General features: G+C 36.1%; 1 protein-coding gene across 2 annotated transcripts in view; it reads right to left on the bottom strand.

Annotated features, from left to right (window-relative positions):
• LOC145277878 (uncharacterized) overlaps positions 1 to 15,802 on the bottom strand; it is a 127,294-nt gene that overhangs the window by 23,513 nt on the left and 87,979 nt on the right. The gene's annotated exons all lie outside the window — the stretch shown is intronic.

The raw sequence follows: 15,802 nt of genomic DNA, 5'->3' as shown, positions 1-15,802 counted from the left end.
GATTGGAACAATAAAATTGCCGCTTAGTAAAGACAACATAATTCCATTTCTGTTTGATGAAAACTGGTTTTCTTTTTTTGTTGTAGACCATCTACTAGTTGGCCAGTTGTGTACAAATCCCAAGAGTGATAGAAACCTTCTATCATGTCATGACACAATGTTCAACGAGCGAGATCGGAGATGTTCTGCTGTACAACTCATGCTCTCTACCATTTCAAGTTATGATGATAGGACCATTGCCAGCACCCTCAAAATGCATCGCTGGATTGCTACAAAAAACAAGGATGTGTCAAGGTGATGAAAACAAAGTTTCCGGCCATAGTTATGGTCTTTGGTGTGGTTTCAAGTGAACGCCACATTATGTCACCTCACATCTTCGAAGTCGGCTTGAAAGTCAACACCAAAGTGTACCCAGATGTCCTGAAGAGTGTAGTGATCATCTGGTGCATTCAGGTGGCTGCTGGAAGACCCTGGTTGTGACAGCAGATCTCAGTGCTGGCCCTCAAGTCCAAAGAGACCCAGGCTTGGCAACAATTTTATACCCTTCTCTTACTAACCCTAACCTCCTCCCCCAACCTGAACCTACTGGACACTTCATTTGGTCATACATCGAGAACATCACCAATATGATCTACGACATACAACAAAGTCAGCCTGATCACTGAGTATTCGCCAAGCTCCTGCCAGTGCTTGTGGAAAAGGTATGCTCCCAGTAACGGACCCATATCAAGACGGTGATTGAGGCTGAAAGCGGCTACATTGAATAGATGTCAGCCTTACTATATAATCAAGTCACCTGAATTGATGATTTTTTCAATAAAAGTTTAAAAATAAAGCTGTAGTGTTGTTTTCTTTAGAGCAACCAGCCGGGTACTGAAAGTTGAATACCTCCTTGTTATGATATATGACCAATGGTGTGCGAGAAAGAAACTCATGGTAATTCTGACATGCAGTAGTTCTTCAGCAAAGAAGTCAGCAAAATGTTATGTAAAAATAAAAAGGAACATTCGAAAAAAATAGGGGAAAAAAGGAAGAATATTGTCTGCCAAGAGGTGCTGGACTGAAGTAGTACATTAAAGATTTTTGCTTACAATTTGATTTCATTATTTGTATTGAACTATGTAGCAGAATATTACTTTCTGTGTATTTATTAATTTATCTAATTTAGATCAGTTCTATAGTCAAAATATAATGGACATAAAAATGCTAGTAAACTCATATTTGCTACATGTTATTGGTTTTCTGTTCAAAAAACTAATATTTTGTACTATTTAGAAAAATATCAGCTGTATCAAAATATATTTGTGATTTAATATATTTTTTTATTCCATAGAATTTTCATGTGCCCTACTAGTAACAATAATAATAATATACTAGAAGAAATTGGAATCAATGGGAAGACTGAGAAGCCAGCAGGCAGTAATACGTGAAAAAACGAGTGGAGGGAGGTAAAAATCCTTGGTTATCTCTGAGTTCACACCACCATTTATGCTATGGCAAGGATTGTGAGAAACACCATTCATTTCTCCCTGCCCCATGGTGATCCGGCATTGTTGATTATGTAGGATATTTTTTTCAGGTAAGGATGCTTGGAATCAATACACTGCCATATCTCCAGTACCTCTGAAGTGTGCGGCATTTGAAGAAAGCATGTTCAGGCATTTTTACTGCTGGCATCCCACAGTGTGGACACCCTTGTGAATCCACTATTCCAGAACTGTGTTGTGTGGCATTGAGGGGTAATGCATTCCGGGTCAATCACCAGGTTAGAGAGAAATCAAAGTTGTTGAGATGACTTGAAGTTGGCAACCAAATTCACTTGGAGCGAATCCTTTTTCCTGACAATCTCAATCCCCTGACGAGCAGGACATCAGCAGCCCTCTCCTTTCTAATTCCCAATGAAGTTCCTTTCTCAAAGTCAGAGAAAGGTCATTGAACCTTGGAAGCTTTTATAGGGCAACTTGGCATATCATCCCTGAACCTGAAATGACCCTCAACTGAATGATCGAGAATGAAAGGCTTCATCGACCGCAGATTCCTCGGTCAATGTTTTATTTAGGAAGATCAGTTTATCTGCATCTCAAGGACACATCAAGTCGGGCATTCCCAAGCCTTCTTCACACAGATGTTGAATACAGACCTGTCTATGAACACAATGCCTCTTCCTGTCCAAAAGCAGTAAGAACAGAAGGCATTTGAGGGCTTTTAGGTTTTCTGTGGGCAGAGGAAGTATGGTTAATTGGCATAAGATCAGAGGAAAAATGCAAGTGGTGCACGCTTCAGCCCTACTCTTTATAGAGAGCTTCTTTCAAAGCCTTTAACTCCAACCAATTCCTTTCACACTGGAAACCCAGTTCAAACCAAGGATTTGAAGCAGGCCATCTGTCCAGCTGAAAGTAGCAGGGAGGGTGGTGTTACCGCTTCAAGCACCCAACCACCGGCTAACTGACTTGCTGCAATTAGTTTTGGCACTTGTGATCGTTTTGTAATGAATGAGTGCCTCTGTCACCATCTCGATGTCTTGGAAGCAGAACGTGGCAAACACAGAAACTCTGGCTTGTGCTCTGTCAGTAATTCAGTGTAGGACCAAACTTGCCTTATCGTGCCTTAGTTTGCAAAGTAGCACCTCCAACACAAGGATGTAGAGCAAGGGCAACAACAGATACACAAACCAAGAGATATCAGAAAATTTTGAACACTTTACGTTAACCTGTACCACTGACATTGGCATGTGATACAGTACGAAGATCCATTTGCATAAGTTTGGTTTAAAACTGGCAGTATCTAAAACAAATGCCAGAAAGTGATCCTGTCAAAAGCTTTGGACTGATCTAAGTTAGTCAATGCAGCTTCTGTGTCATCTTTTATCTCTCCCTCTAGGATCATACAGATCAGGTGCAAATTGTTCTGAATCAATTTTTCCTTCACAGAGTAGTTCTGCTTGGGTTGATCAACCCTTCGATAATACCCTGCAATCAGTTTGATAGGATCTTGGCCAAAATTTTTAACTTTATGTTTAGCAGAGTTATGGGCTTGTAGTCATCTGGTTCCTCCCCACCATGTCTGTCCCTCTTCCTTAGCAATGTGATCACTCCCTTGGTGACATTAGAAACGTGCTTGACTTTTGCAATATACCTATTCGAACCACACCTATGTCTCTGCCTTCTATTTTCAATGTCCTCCTTTTTGAGTCCCAGGATGCAGTTCTCCTTAAAATCAGATGAAAAGGGACAAAACCCTGTCCTAAAACATCTCACAGGCTGCAGTACATTCCCCTCAATATACTGCTTATATTTTATCAAGTACAGTTCCTTGTATTCTTGAAGGGACATTTTTTTTCTGTGGTCTTCTCCCATGTTCACTCTCTTGATGATTTTGTTAATGAGTCATTTGCGGAGTTCAACCTTCTTGTTTTTTTGCATATCTAATTTCAGGGTCAGCTCCCCTACTCATAGTGTTAAAATTATTGTTTTTGTTTTGGGGTTCACAGAACATGATCAAATTTTGCAAAAGGAAAGGTGAGGGGGGGGGACAATAACATCAATGTTTGATGCATTGAAGTCAGGAAATCGATATCTTCAGTTTGATCTGATAGCATCATGATAAAACTGCACTAACAATCAGGGTATAAGCATAGAATATATATATATATTTGCTTACCTTTATAACTTTCAATAAGTTCAGATTCTTATAAATATTTCATCTGAAAGCCATCAATACTATGCACAATCGAAAAATCCAGCGATATCAATTTACCAACAAGCCGTCTGAGATTGACTGGTCATATAATACGTTTAAATATGATCTTTTAATTTATGCAAATTTCATATTTCATAAGCGAATTTTTCCATATTTATTAGTGATTTCAAAAGTTAAAAAAATAAATATGATTTGGGTGTCCAGCATTATTCCTTATCATCTGAGTTAAGTTCACATACATATTAAAACTTTATAAATTAATCGACTTAAACATATAAATCTATATTTGCACATGTATAGAGGAGCATTTTATGTTGACTTATGCTTGCCAAGTTCCAAATTTTCAATTTTTAATCCTTAGCAGCTACACTGCTGATCAAAAATTTAAGACCACTTAAAAATCTTTAAAAAGAAACCTTTTTTTTAAAGATAGATTTTAAACTCTTCTGACAAGGTTCTAATACTACAATCTAAAAGGTTATGGAAACGCAAAGGTACATTCCAAAAATTTTATTTACAAATTGGCATTTTTATTAAATTAGGCTTTTTGCACATGATCAAAATTATAAGATCAAAGGTATAAATTGTTAGATTTATAATAATTCTAATGTCTTTAGTTCAATTAAAGATTAGCAATTACTGTGTAAAGGTGTTACCATGCTTAAAGCAAGAAAACTAACCGAAGTTGAGCGCTTTCTACTTCTAGGATTCCATAAGCAAGGTTTGTCACAGCAAGCGATAGCAGCTATGGTAAATCGCAGTAAAACCGTTATTTGCAACTTTCTAAAGAACATTGAGAATTATGGAAAAGAAAATTCTTTGGTAGTCCCCCCCCCCCCAAAAAAAGATCTCTCCTGCATTGAGTAGGAGAATCAGACGGGTTGTTATGAATGACAGAGGACTTTCTTCTAGTCAAATTAAGGCGGTTACAGATGCTGATTGCAGTCCAATAACCATCAGACAACACTTACAACAAAAATGGCACGGTCAGGGTCGCAGAAATACCTGGAGTAGGACCCAGGCGCAGAGCAAACCCTTTCAGTGCTGATGGACCCAGTAGATCTTCCCAGATCACCCGTCTAGGAGAAGGAAAACTCTGAAACCAAACCAAAGGGGAGGGAGGCCTCTCCAGTCTTGGACGACAACCTTCCTAGAGCTGGTGACTCAAACAAATTACCGGTCTGCAAACCTAAATTGCTTAAGGAGTAGATAGGCTCTGTCTATCGCCGGCTTCCATCCTCCTTCTTTGCCTATTAGTCAGGCGCAGAGACACTATCACAAGTGAATCGACAAAACACTTAGTGGTAGATCTTGTTTCTTATCTAGGGCATTGAATGCCGTTCCCCCACTCCCGACACATCCTACCCCTCATAACTGGGCACTTGAGAGTGCTTGAGTACCACGCATGCCTGTGCAATTAGATTGGGGTGAGCTTCTTCTGATGGGTTGAGGGTACCGGATTAACAGTTCCTGGCTGCTGTTTCCGACTGGTAGTACAGGTGCCCTAACTCTTTGGTAGCGCTTAGAGCAGCTGCTCCATCAACAGTTGTATAATATCGGGATGTTTGTAGTGCCATGTCGCGCATGGAAAGGGACCCTGCACTCATCCCCAATGGGCTTTCCCGAGGTCACAGTCCTAGTTGAAGAAAGGTCAGCTAATGGTCTACTTGTGTTGCATGTCTGATACCCTGCATAACCTCTTGTTCAGCTCCCCCTCACCTAACTGAAACTCTTTAAAAACATGATGACAGTACAATCAAAAAATAAGCTTAAACCAGGCCTAGAGACAAACAAATCTTAGCACTAAGCGAGACTAACCTACACTCCTCTAACTACTTTAACATGTCTGGCTATCTCCCACTCTGCCGTAAGGACTCTGACAGACATATGCACGGACTTGGAGTCTACATTCGTAAGACACTCCCCCTGACTAGAGAAACAAACCTAGAAACAGACGATCAAGCCTTTATGTGCTTTAGACTAAACATACAACACAACATTAACTACTTTTATTTTCTCTACCGCTCTCCCTCGACCCAGGACTGCACCATAATAAACAAAGTCTCTGACAGCATAGACACAGCACTCTCCCTCGACATTAGCACACAAGTACATGTATTTGGTGACTTTAATGTTCACCACAAAAACTGGCTTGGATTCTCTACTCACACAGATGCAGCGGGCAGCACAACACATAGTTTTGCTATATCTCACTCCCTATTACAAATGGTTACGTTTCCAACCCGTTTCCCTGACCAGCAAGAACAACAAGCATCACTTCTAGATCTGTTTCTGACTACAGTTCCCAAGGATTGTACAACAAATGCTAACAGCCCACTCGGGAACGCTGACCATGCAGTGATAATGGTAGAAATTGCCCTAAATTCTAGACCCAAAACTAAAGAGCCAGTGCTCAAAACAACGAGATATTATAAAAAGGCTGACTGGGAAGCCATCAGAGATCTTATCAGAGATGCCCCATGGGGAAATATTTTTTCACTTCTTGCTGGACAGTGCGCAAATGAGACCACTGAATGGTTCAAAACAGCAATGGAAGCACATGTTCCCATGCAGAAATTTTATAGCAAGCCCCACTCTCCCCAATGGTTTACTTCGACTTGCGCAACTGCCATTGCTCAAAGGCAGCATGCATACCGCAGATTTAACCGACATAAGTCCAGTTCAAACGAACAGAAGTATATAGAAGCTAGAAGTAACGTTAAGAAAGAAATAGCGACAGCTAAGAGAGAATTTACTGAAACCACTAAAAAACGCATCGAAGCACAAAAATTAGGAAATCGTGACTTCTGGAAAATCTACACCAGTGTAGTAAATAATGGGCAATCAACAATTTCCCCGCTAACCAACAATCACGAGGTTGTTTGCTCAGCAACCGACAAGGCTAATATGCTTGCCAGCCGGTTTGCCTTGAACTCCACACTGGACCCTACCAACCACCCCCTGCCTGACTTTCCTTTGCAGACAGACGCCACGCTAGACAATCTAAAAATCACCCCTGCTCAGGTGCACGCTATCATAAAAAAGCTTGACACTTCAAAAGCATGTGGACCTGATCTCATCCCAACTGTGCTATTAAAAAAGTGCTCAGCCGAAGTAGCTCCAGTTCTCTCCAAACTCTACAACAAATGTCTTAATGAATCTTGCTTTCCAGGCTGTTGGAAAACTTCTTCTGTGGTACCAATATTCAAGAATTCTGGCGAAAGAAGTGACCCATCAAATTATCCCCCCATTAGCCTCCTCCCACTTTTCGCCAAAATATTTGAGACCATAATTAACCATGCTCTAGTCCGGCACCTTACAGATGCTAAACTTCTGACTGACAAACAATATGGATTTAGACATGCCCGTTCCACAGCAGACATCCTCACTGTAATCTCTAAATGTATATAGCATTCACTGGACAAAGCGAGGGAGAGCAGAGCGGTAGCTCTAGATATATCTAAGGCTTTTGACAGGGTATGGCACAAGGGTCTCCTCAGGAAAATTAAATCATACGGTATCACTGGTAGAATACTTAACATAATTAAATCCTTCTTAGATATCCAGGTTGTCTTCGACGGTCGTACACCTAAACAGTCTGATATAAATGCGGGAGTGCCTCAGGGGTCTATCCTTGGACCTCTATTGTTCCTAATATTTATTAATGACCTCCCCGACAAAACTGCCTGAGATAGGTATATATGCTGATGACACTACACTCTATAACAGGCATGACAGGAAAACAAATGAAAACATATCTAAAGAAATGGCAAAAACACTAGAGGATGACCTCCAATCTGTAGTGGAATGGGGACATAAATGGATGGTCACATTCAATGCTGCCAAGACTAAACTAGTTTCCTTCAATAATTACAAGAAACCTTCTCTGCCACCAATAGCAATGGCCAGTGACTCCCTGTCTGAGAGTACATCTTTCAAACTGCTTGGCCTAACGTTCACAGGAAACATGAATTGGAACAATTATATTGAAAACATTGCCAGGGCCGCTACGAAAAAAGTAGGCTCTCTCTACCGTCCTAGAAAACTACTGACACCTGAAAGTATCCTGTACCTCTATAAGGCGACCATTCGCCCATGTATGGAGTATTGTTGTCACATTTGGGCTGGTGCATCTGCTACTAGTCTCTCGCTCCTAGACAAGGTTCAAAAAAGAGTCGCCAATCTGATAGGCCCTGAACTGGCATCTAAGCTTCAGCTTCTGTCCCATTGACGAAACATTGCATCCCTCTGCCTGTTCTACAAGTATTTTAATGGTGAATGCTCTGACGAACTGCAGACACTTGTGCCCCCACGACGTAGACACCCTCGACAAACCCGACAGGCTGCTAAATCCCACCCCCACACAGTAGAGATCCCTAGATGTAAAAGATCTTTCTACTCCAGTAGTTTCTTCCCCAGAACCGCTAGACTCTGGAATTTCATTCCAGGTTCCTGCTTCCCTAACTGTACTGACATGCAGAAGTTCAAGTGCAATGTGAACCGACATCTTGCTGTCCAAATCCCAACATAATGCCCCAGTAGTTGCTGACCCTGATAGTAGCCCCCTACACCAAAGTGGCAATGCGCCTTGTTTGGGGTGAAAATGTAATAAAAAAAAATTTTTTTAATTTTTAAAAATTAAAAATAAAAAGCGTAAACAAATTCTTTGATTGCTTCCACGTCACAAAGTGGACCGCTTAAGATTTGGTCGTAAATACCAAACCTGGGACGTTGAGAAGTGGAAGAAAGTCCTGTTTTCTGATAAGAAAAAATTCAATTTAGATGGTCCTGATGGCTTCCAGCGATATTGCCCCTTGAAATTTTTTCCACTCTTCATAGTGGTGGAGGGTCCGTAATGGTATGGGGTGCCTTTTTTTTTACAGAGGGACAATGGAGCTCCAGGTGGTGCAGGATCGTCAGACAGCAGCTGTTACAAAAAGCATTTTTGATGATGGAAGATCATCGTTTGTGTGGGGATGGATTGCTATTCCAACAGGATAATGCTGCAATCCACACTGCAAGATGAACCTTGAGCTTTCTACAAGAAAATGGAGTCCATCTCTTGGGACATCCTGCATGCTCACCGGACTTGAACCCAATTGAAAATGTTTGGGGATGGATGACAAGAGAGGTTTATCGAAATGGCAAACAATATTAACAAAAAATAAACTTAGTGAAGCCATCTTCAGAAACTGGAGCAGGATTCCTCACACCTTAATGGAGACCCTTATTTCTAGCATGCCTCAAAGAATTTTTTAAGTTTGATTGTTCAATGTTTTCATATACTTTTTGTACAATTTAATAGAATTTTTGTCTCTGGTCTTATAATTTTGGTCATGTGTATAAAGCCTAATTTAATAAAAACCTTAAGTCGTAAGAGTTGAAAATCTATCCTTAAAAAAAAGTTGTTTTTTTTAATCATTTTTAAGTGGCCTTAAATTTTTGATCAGCAGTGTATTTTTACAAGCTAAAAACCAAATTGAATTTGTTCCACAGATCTGAATCCCTAATATATCAAGTTTCAAGTTTGTAGACTAAAAATTGACAAAGTAATTTGGTAGAGACTTTTCTGTGTGCAAACTCATGCATGCACACACACACAGAAGCACACATGGACAAGGTAACTTTATATATATATATATATATATATATATATAGATAGATAGATAGATAGATAGATAGATAGATAGATAAACTATTTACTCTGAATTATTAAAGCACTCCTCTCACGGCCATGTCTTAGAGATTGTTTTGATAGATATTATCTTTAAAATATCCCCACTGATAAAAATCACAGTGTGGGATGCTAGTCCAGGATGACATCTTTTACTATGAAATTTGGAGGACAACTAATGGCTTGTGAATTTTATTAATGACACTACGAGTGGCATACAGGTCAGCTAAGGAGTGACCAAAGGAAGGTTCAGTTTAAGGTCATAATCCTTGTCTCTAATCACTAAAATGTCAATCATTCTGATGCATGTTTTTTTTAAATATGAATTCAAATGCAATTAAAATATAGATATACTTTTAGCTTTACTTGACATGCCTTTAGGTTAGGAGCAAAGTGTAACATCTGTTCTAATACTACACTTCATCTTTTCTGTCATTGATCAGTGAAGGATGAAGATAATTTTTATTCTTATCTCAATTCAGAGTACCTTCTTTTGTGGAGTTAGATTTTCTCCATATCAAAATACTGATCTTGTGTCTAACTGTCATCATGGGGAAGCAAGTGAATAGGGACATGCCTTTTGGCTAGGAGCAAAGTGTAGTATCTTTTCTAATACTACACCTTATCTTTTCCGTTATCAGTCAGTGAAGGGGAGAAATTCTTGTAGACTGAGACATTTTTTATTTTTGTCCTAATCCAGAGTTCCCCTTCTTAGGAAACTGGATTTCCCCACATTAACAACCAACTTTGATGCCTAACTCTGCACAAGGTAAGTAAATAGGGACATAAATCTGTTTTTTTTTGGGGGGGGGGGGATTATTTACAAGTTATGTATTATTTTAAACCTGGTTGCTGCCATTTTCACATTTTGACTGTTATACTCCCAGGCTTCTTCGGGTGTCCTTTGTTGTTGAGAAAAACAGTCTAATACTTGTAAATAATATCAGTTATTTATTTTTCAACAATTCAGAAATACTCTACAAGATGATACCAATACGTGAACCTTTATGCAATAAAAAACACTTTCATTGACTTGTGCTATGAGACAAAAAAGATGGGCTGGGACCATACGTAACACAAATTGATAGACCACGAGAATCACAAAATCAAGTATTCAAATAATTTCTATGAATCCAATTTACCAATCTTCCAATTTCTACTACTAACGATTACTAAGAAATTATCCCATTGACTACTGTACACTCAATAACCCTTATCCTCGAGTGACCTCCGGGCCTTGATAAGTGGTTACCCCTTTGTAAAAAAAAAAAAAAATTCTATTTATATTTTAAAACAAATATGAAATTGTGACTAATGTTAATTAAGAAAAACAATGAAAGACATAATTATAAATGCTGGGTTTGAAAAGTTATGGAAAGTCTGTGAAATGTACAGAACCCCAAAATCTATATCAATTCTTTAAATGTAAAAAATATATATATATATATATATATATATATATATATATATATAAACGAAAATATTACCAAAAAAACAAACAAAAAACATACACACATGCATTTATAATATGTGTTTTTTGGTAAAATGTTTTTCTTCAATTATATTTCACTCTGTATATACCAATTCTTTTGTGTGTGTGTATAGATAGTGGCTGTATATTCTCCATAAAAAATGATGGACAAAAATTATGCTTCACTGGTGTTAACACTAATATATATATATATATATATATATATATTTATTTATATAATAAAGCTGAATGACTGTGTGCATATGTCTGTCTGTACACGAATAGGCTCCTATATGGTTTACTATTGTACTAAACTGATCACATACAATGATAGAGGAGGTATCGAGGATCAAACATGGGTATATTACATTTCGAACAAGGGTGGTTTATTAAAATTGTGGGCCCCAAATAATGGAAATAAAAAACTAAAAGTAAACTTTTACAAGGTTTTTTGATATAGACGCGTATAAGAATTATTGGATAAGTATGTTTTAGCTTGAACAGGAATGGTATAATAAAATTGTGGAGGTCTGCATTCAAACCTGGCCTCCACAGAATGGAAATATGCCACAAACTTTAAAAAGGACTTTTGATATTTATCTGCGTAAGTATATTTTGATAATTATGTTTCAGTTTGAAGACAGATGGTATAATAAAATTATGGGGTCTGCGTTGGCACTTGACTTCCATAGAATGGAAATATGTCACAAAGTATAACAAGTTTTTTTTTTTTAATATAGATTAACATAAGAATATTGTTATAAGAGTGTTTCAGTTTGAACAGGTGTGGTATAGTACAATTATGGGGTCTACCTAGCTTTCATAGAATGGTTTTTAATTTTTTTTTTTTTTTTACTAAAATATAGTTTAAGAAAAATAAGTTGTTTGTGAGTAATGTTGAAACCAATTTAGGTGATTGAAATAGGATTTGACCAATATTTAAATAATTTATGATAAAGAATGGAAGGGTTAAACTAGTTGATATTTTCTGTGTGTATTCTCGTCCCCTTTAAGTAACTGATTTTTGTCTTTAAATATCAAAGTTACTTAAAGGCGTTTAATTTAACTCTTCCATTTTTTATTATAAATTATTTAAATATTGGTCAAATCCTATTTCAGTCACCTAAATTGGTTTTGACAATATTTCCAAACTTATTTTACTAAAACTAAATATTTATATTTTAGATGGCGATTCATTTAATATTATTAAATAAATAATGCAATTAAATAATAAGGTAGATAAAGTAAGCCAAAGTAAAACATAAGGTCGATTTTATGAGGTATAAATGAAGAATTACCTCAGTTGAAAAGGATTTGTTCTTTGACTGACGAAGAAAGAGCAGATACTGAATTTTTAATTATTCATTCGAAAATAAAATTAAAATTCTTTTTTTCCATAGTAGAGTTGGAATTATTTATTCACAAGCACATTTTATTTAAAAAAATTTTTTAATGATTTCTTGAAAATTTCAAATGCAAAGAAATGGAATTTCTTTACTTTTCGAAAATAATTTTATAGTTTGATAGATCGGATTAAAATTTATTTTTTAAGTAAAAATAATTTAGAAATACACAATAAAATTATTTTTTTTTTTGTTATAGTCCTTTCATCACACCTTGCTTGACTCAAAATCATTTTTAATAGATTGCTTTTGTTATTTCTTTTATAGAATCACTTTTTATGATAAACACCCCAGTTAATGTTAAAGCAGTCATTGAGAAAAGTTTATCAACAGAATTTCGAGTAGTTAATGCAGATAAAAAAAACATTCAATGAGCATGTTAGGCGATTCAATTTACCAACATGTAACGAAGTGCCATCTTTTATGGCTGATAAAAGTTTTGTTAATAGAGATATAATTCTTCATTCAAGAGATGACATGCTAAAACGTGTATGTCAAACTCACAGATCTTATATATCAATATCCTCTATTTGTACACGGAGAAGATGGGTACCATTTGGGGATTCCACAGTTGGGAAAAACCACAAAACATGTTTTATGTATGGATTTTTATACGTACCATTTTATGATCAGAGATAATTCCTTCAATCATCTTCACAGAAGTCAAAATCTCTTCCATCAATTTGCAGTTGATATGTTTGCAAAAATTGAAGCAGAAAGTCTTTTATATATCAAAACTCATTAAAATAAGCTAAGAGTAGATTCCTACATACATTTCTAAGATTTGAAGAGTTACATGAAACTCATCAAAGTGAAGTGAATAACTCAGATGTTTTGCGAGAATTTCATGATATTGATTTGCCGACCAGATTCATTGATGGCAATGTGCTGAAACTTTTGCCCGACCAACATTATAGAACAATCATTAAGCAAGAAACCCATAAGAAAGGAGGCTTATATATTTTAGATGCACCAAGGGAAACTATGTTATTAAATACATAAATCAAGAGATATCAATGGTATAGCCAAAGGATGGGGGTTCATGGGTTGGTAGATGCAGAACAGTTGACGTAGCAGTATCAGTTCACAGGGAAGGGCAAGGACAACATGAGAGGATGTGATAAGAATGGACTTGAGAGAAAGAGGGATAAATAAAAACCTGGCCAGAAATAGGTTAGTTTAGACGTTAATTTCTGAAAAAAAATCTGACAGATGGCAGTATGTAAAATAAACATTGAAATGATGATGCTTCCAAGTTAGGCATCAAATTGTCGCAATTGTTCTCTCGTAAAAATAAAATTGATTAATTAAATCGATTAACCTCCATGAAGATCAAATTCATGCATGACTATTTGTAACTCAGTTGTTATTGATTCTAATTGTGCTTGTGAAAGGGTTTGATTTGAAGTAAACATGTGCACATATATGCACTTGTTTGACTGCATGTGTTGATGCATGCTTCGTTTTTTTTTTGTTTTTTTTTTGCTTTTTTGTTAATGTAAACGTTGAATAGAACGATGTCTGAGTGCGTGTGTGTTTGTAGGTCACTAAAAGTTTAAGATGAAAGTTTCCGATGTCTGAACGGTTGAAGAGATTGAGATAAACCAGAAAGTTGGGCTGTGTCTTGTTACCAAATACTGTCCACATTTAGTTGGTTTGTTTCCTCATGAACAACCACAGACACATCTGGTTAACACATGCATGCACACACACACACAGTTTCCTTACACACACATTTATACAAACACACACACACACTACTATATATATAAACATATTAAAATGTAATTTCAATTTAACTTTGCAAGTATATGATACATATGTATAAAATATCAAATTCAGCAGATATACAAAAAACATGTATATAAAAATACACACACACACACATATATATATATATATATATATATATATATATATATATATATATGCAAATATGTACACATACATACACATATATGTTCCATGACTGTAGGTTTGAATCCTGGCATAGTTAGCCATACTGATGAACAATAGTACGGCAAAGCATGTGCCCATGGATAATTATTCATCTCTTTCCATATATATATATATATATATATATATATATATATATACACACAGCAAATACTGAAAATCGATGCATAAAATATTATAACATTTTATGTGGTACATAAAATTATATATATATATATATATATATATATATATATATATATATATACTGCATTACGAAACAGGCGCTGTAAAGAATTGTGCATTTCAACGTACTTAAAGAAATAAATGGTAAGATAGTAAACATCTTAATATTTGGAATATAGACTTCCGTCATATATGTGTACATACACACACACACACACACACACTAGACATATCCATATTCTACTTTGGTTTCAACTGAAAATTCCTAAACAGTGACATATCCGTTAAGTCATTCTTCTTGCATAATTTAAAATAAATCTTTACTTCTAAATTATTATTTATTATTCTCGTATAGAATCAAATAGGCTTATTATTTTTCCATCAAATTTGCATATATATATATATTTGTGGAACATATTTTTGTTGGTTGGTTGGGTTAAAATAGAATGAGAGGGCGGTTAAAGAAATGCACAGATAGCTAACCGGGATAGGTGACTTAGCCAACAATTAAAACATAAATGCTTTTAAAGATAACTCAATCCCAGAAATAAAGTATACTCTAGCATGTATTTTGTTTTATTCAAATATATAGGAAACACATATGGAAACAAACGTTGATTAACTCACACCAAGTATGATAGCATATATATAGATATCTTTTGTAAAAGAAAATTTGTTTGTTTATTATAGAAGTCGATTTATCGACAGAAAATTTAAATCAGTTTCAATAAGACATAAATTTTTCAAAGAATTTGATTAAAATTTTCTCCCGTATGATGTGACTAAGGTTCAATTAATGATTCCAATTATCACTTATCAGGAATACAATTGAAAACAAAACCCTATACCAAGATTAAACACAATTTTTACAAAATTTATGAGGAATTCAATGGAGATATTAATTTTGTATATGGGAGTTTTTACAATAATATATCTGTTCACGACTGATATTAATTAACACAAAACGATGACTTTATTTGAGCAATTAAAAAATCATATAATATATATATATATATATATATATATAATATAAAATATATTTTTAGTCATCGACATACAGACCTGTTTCGTTGTTTCACAACTCATCAGTGCCGCTAGACTAACACCTCTCCCAAGCCGAGGATCGAACCTAGAACCGTCGTGATGACAGTCGGCAGTCCTACCCCCTGACTACGGAATCGGTGGCCGAAATTAAACTGTCCGAATGCGTATTTAAATAAACATCCGTCCGCTACTCGTAGAGGGCTCAAACGTTTTGTTTGTAAACAAATTGCGAGCTTCGCATTATTTCAGCTAAATTAAGTAGCGAGTAAGATAATTTACGAGAGTGCTCTACCGAAGAGGGGAGCTTTATAAAATATATTTTTAGTCATCGACATACAGACCTGTTTCGTTGTTTCACAACTCATCAGTGCCGCTAGACTAACACCTCTC

Source organism: Euprymna scolopes, chromosome 6 (assembly GCF_053919585.1).
Source record: "Euprymna scolopes isolate OS-2025 chromosome 6, ASM5391958v1, whole genome shotgun sequence".
NCBI classification, from domain to species: domain Eukaryota; kingdom Metazoa; phylum Mollusca; class Cephalopoda; order Sepiida; family Sepiolidae; genus Euprymna; species Euprymna scolopes.
The sequence above is the reverse complement of the archived record's forward strand: the minus strand, read 5'-3'. Positions and strand labels throughout refer to the sequence as shown.